The sequence below is a fragment of the Anthonomus grandis genome, chromosome 6, assembly GCF_022605725.1.
Source record: "Anthonomus grandis grandis chromosome 6, icAntGran1.3, whole genome shotgun sequence".
Lineage (NCBI taxonomy): Eukaryota > Metazoa > Arthropoda > Insecta > Coleoptera > Curculionidae > Anthonomus > Anthonomus grandis.
In genome coordinates, this window is record NC_065551.1 from 22,651,107 (window position 1) to 22,656,278 (window position 5,172).

General features: G+C 30.3%; 1 long non-coding RNA gene across 1 annotated transcript; it reads left to right on the forward strand.

Moving 5' to 3' along the window:
* Positions 1-825: 825 nt before the first annotated feature.
* LOC126737003 (uncharacterized) lies at positions 826-2,339 on the forward strand. Its single transcript, XR_007660846.1, has 2 exons — positions 826-981; positions 2,104-2,339. It is a non-coding gene; the product is annotated as an uncharacterized LOC126737003 (long non-coding RNA).
* The last annotated feature ends 2,833 nt before the right edge of the window (positions 2,340-5,172 follow it).

Here is a 5,172-nt window from a genome sequence, read left to right on the forward strand (position 1 = left end):
AAATTATTAAAATAAATATTTTTCAGATATTTAAACAGTTACTTGATTATTTGCCTAATCAGCTTTACATTACATAGGTAAAAATAATAAATATGAAAGAGCAATAAATATTTAAGAGTAAAAAAACTAAATATAAAGAATATTTAGTTACATTTATCTGTTATTAAATATGTTTTATTTATCTTAGAGCTATCTTTTAAAAGTATCTCTATTTCTAAAAATAAAAAAAATATATCAAATTTAGTAGTTTATTAAATCAGAATATACAGTTTATAAATAAATAGTAAAAACAATGAATTAGAATAAATCCTTACACAGTAAATAACAAAGGATTACAGAGCATAATAAGGTCATAATGAAAGCAGATGACAGTCACCGATTATCGGTATACTTACATTTTTATGAGAGCTCTGATGTTTTAGTTAAATAATTGTTAATACTTAAGTTGTATTGGTGTAGAAGAAAACCACTAAAGATATAATAATATACTTAAATAATAATTATTTTTAAGCTGCGAAAATTAAATACAAACATACTTCACAAACGAAATTTTGAAAATTTAACACATATATAATTCATTAAAAAAATAGAAAAAAAAGTTTTATTTAATTTAAAACTTATGCTGCTGGAATATCTAACAGATATGAAAATCGGATTTTCGCTGCATATCTGTTAAATATATGCCAAGAATATTAGTTCTGTATATACGATATATGGCATATTCGTATGATATTCCAGGCATATTGCAATATAATTTGTCAAATAAGAAATAAATGTCATTTTCCAGGGATGTGACATTAACAATGACAGCTTTTATTAAATTACTATTTTTCAAGAAAGAACCAAGTTTTGCTTAATGGAGTACCGATAAGTGGTTTTTTTCATCGAATTTTTTAAAGCAAAATAGAAAAATTAGTTATGACCAAAGGTAAAAATATGTTACAAATACTGCAGATGCTGGAGGTTCAAAAAAATTTGTAGGTAAAGGATTTAACATTAGTTTACTTTATAACCTCAAATTGTGTATATGTGGGTTCTTATTTTAAGAACCGAAAATTTAATTTTTAGTGGTTGTTGGTTTTGTTTAGCAGTCGTTTGGCTCTTTTAAAAAAATATATTTTTTTAAATCTTTAATTTTAATAACATATTTTTCATAGTAGACGAAAATATTGGCAGATGTAAAACAGGATATTAAATACTACTGATATAAATATTATGTTAATGGGTTACTTACTACTTACTACTTGTAGTAGTTTAACACAAATAATCTACATCAGAAAATATACTCATTTTTATAATAATATGGGGTGTTTTAAAGTTGTATCATTTATTTGAACATCTCGTAAAATTCGTCAAAAGAAGTTAATACAACAAAAATCACCTATTTATCATAATAAGAGGGTAACTTTATTATTTAATTTTTTTAAAATCTATACTAATTTTTAAATAAAAAAGGTAAAAATAAGGTAAATTTTTACGGTTTTTACAAAAAAAAAATTATAAATTATTGTTCAGCGAATTCACAACGTTTAATACAAACTTCGAGAATAAAATCTTTGTGTCCACAACTTGAATCTCAAATATTTTCAATGTGCTCTTAAAGTTCTTACGGAGTATTTTCTGCATGATATGATTAGTATTTTCTGCATATACAGTATTGTGTAAAAAGATAGCAACATTGAACTTTCCTGTTATTTATCTTTTAGTATCAATTTTATAAGTAAGGTTTATATATTATTTACAAGAATAGTTAGAGCCTGTTTATATTTTCATATTATCATATTTTTTGTATCATAATAAATAAAACACCAAATTGTTTTATGCAAATTTAATATTCAAAAATATAGCAACAAAAAATAGTTTTGATTCTAAAAAAAATATAACCCATCTAAATTAAAATCAATTCAATATTTCGTGTAGTACTTCTTCTCCTTTATAACATCTGCACATCGTCTTGGTATGGACTCAATTAATTTCATAATATGGTCATTGTTCACTTCTTTAAAGTCCAAGCTTCTTCCACTATTTCAAAGAAAATATTTGTATTAGAGCATGTTAGGTGCCTGATTTTGGTGTCAATGTAATGCCATAAACTCTCTATAGGGTTTAGGTCTGGCGATTGAGATGGCCACACCATTACATTTATTTTTTCATCGGATAGCCACCTCTTAACAAATTGAGAAGCATGTTTTGGATCGTTGTTATGCTGAAATATGGCTGTTACTGGAATGACTTCATCCATATATCCTCCTGGGACCCGGACATGTTTTTGTTAAGTTAGGGTTGTAAGGCTTTTAAATATAATAAAAAATACATAAATAAACATTGTTTACTAATAACTTTTTTATTTTTTTTTCTTACTTTGACAGATACATGACGTCCATTAATATGGACATTGGGTCTTAACCTAAACTAAAATTCCTAATATATAATTTTTTTTTCAATAACATTTCAGTCTAAACCTATGAAAACGCAGAAAATAAATGTAAACCTAAATTTATTTGCTATGGAACTCCATGAAAGAGTTAACCATGAGTTAGCCATTGCTAGATCAAAGAAATGGAAAATGACCCTTACAGTCCATTTTTTTGATCTGACTCGAATTCTATAATAGCTAATCATTCGGTCTATCAAGTCTATTCCTCCCATACAATGGTTGTATTTAGCAACAACGTAAGGTCTTTTAACCTGAATGTATTTAGAGTCTTTCTTAGCCCACCTTTTACACTTATCGCTAGGTTGAATTCCTAGAGCAGTAGATGCCAAAAGTACAGATTTCAGATCATACCATTGTACAACTACTATTTCGCCATCTTGTCTTACAATTTCTTCCGCCTGCCTCTACCTATCTTGGCCATCATTTTTTCCGAAGTTAAATTTGCTGCCGCTGGTACACGAGATTTCATAATGGTTTCAGTACAATATTTCTCTTGTTGACGAAGATATTCGAGAAGTGGTATTGTCGTGAAATATCTATCGCAGTACACATGACTTTCAGGAAATAATGTCCTTCCAAGGCGAACAAAAGCAGAAGGTCCAACACCAAGTCTTTTTACAGAATCATCTCGAAAAGTATCTTTTCCTTGATATAATTCAAAGTCTACGACAAGACCATCTTGGGCAGCAACAACAAAATTTTACAAGTCCCTGTAAATGGGATCATCTGTTCATCTACAACAACCATTTTCTCTCTAGGTAGCTGCAAACACCTCTGCCATACTGATTTTATAATAGGACGTACTTTCCAAAATTTGTCAGACCTGCGTACCTCTTCAGCGATGCTGCCATCAATGACGATTTTAAGGTTATTTCTTATAGCAAAAAATCTATCTCGAGTCATTGTATCTGCAATAGCTGAAACTGTAGTGGTTTTTGCCTGGTACATTCTGATTTTGGGAAATTTTAGACAGGACATCAAACAAACTATTCCAAAAAAATGTTTAATCTCATTAAGAGTCAATTTAAGAGATACTCCTTTAAGTTCAACGTACCTTGCATTTGTGCAATGACACACTTTTTGGAATCACTCATCTTCAAAGTACATGGCTAAATACGATTTTGCAGTCCAATCATACCGGAGCTCTGCGCTGTATTCACTAGAGGGGCCTTTAAAATTTGGAGGTATAAAAATATCATCTCTTCTTTCAAGACTTACGCTTTAAAGGATCCACAGATTACTTGGCCACTTTTAAGTTTTCTCTTAGGACACTAAGAGGAATTCTATCTTCTCCTTCTTCCTCCTCAGTGCTGCTTACTAGTTCTTCATTAATTATTTCTTCTTTTCCCCCCATTAAATTATCCATAGTTTGAATTTCTTCCTCATCATAAACTTCCTAAAATAAATTTTATGAGGTAATTTAAAATGTGCATGAGATAGACCCAATGTCTATTTAAATGGACGCGAATAACTTAGGGTAATACAAAACTTATTATTTTTTTTTATTATTGTAATATTATTTAAATTTGTCTATTAAACATTTGCAAATAACAACTTTCACAAAAATTATTACAAAACTTAAAAAAATAGGCTACATACCATCATAACGAGAGCCACGTGCAGCCGCCATCACAACAGAAAACAAACAACTGATTCCAAGCACATGTGCACAATTAAAGTCGACCGAATCAGGCTGGGCGGCAGCACCGAAGTGTCCAACGTAGTGGATGCGATGTCTAAGGTGCTTAAATAATAAATTAACGAAACTGGAAACATAAAACTGGCATGTCCATTTAAATGGACGCTAGGTCCCAGGAGGTTAAAGCACTAAATGTGTTTTCAGAATGTCTTTGTACATGAAACGATCCATTTTGCCCACTATTCTTACTATGGGTCCCATGCCACGAGCCGAGAAACATCCCCATACAAGAATATTTCACTCTCCATGTTTAACTGTGGGGCAAATGTACTTTTTGTTTAATCTTTGTTCACTGGGGCGTCTGACGTACATTACTCCATCAGTCCTGAATAAATTATATTTAGATTCATCACTAAATACGACTTTCTTCCAATCAGCTACAGACCAGTGGACATGAGATTGGGCAAAGTGAAAATGAGCCTTGACGTTCTTCTTTGACACACACACACTTCTTTGACATACACCAACTGTTCCCAATTGCCCGATCGAAGAAAATCACAAGAAGTTAAATCTGAGAAGCCAGGAAGCCAATAAATGGTTTTATAGCACCCTATCTATCTGTTTGGAAAGTCAATATTTAAATGTTCATAAGCTTCTCGTCTAAAATATGGTGGAGCCATATGTATAGATTATGTAGGAACCAGATATTATGTCTCATATTTAGAGGAACATCTTTTTATACTTGTGGCAGATCATGTCAATAAAAATTTCTTTATTTTTTATTTATCTCTTTTAATATGCAACTTTTATTTAGGTAATTTTTGGTACATCAACTCTTTTTAACGAGTCCTGTAAGCAGTTAAAATAAATAACTCAACTATCAAAATACCTTATAGCTATATACTTTATAAGTTTAAAGCTCGAAATATTCCAGTTTACTTCGTCCAATCAGCAACTCTATTTATTAATAATGATATGGTCAGTTGTGTTTGAAAAATTTATATCGTGACCATGTCGGACGTCCAGAATGGACAATTAATTATCTTTCAAAACTTAAGCGCTCGCATGTACGTTCTATTAGAGTTAAAGAAGTAAT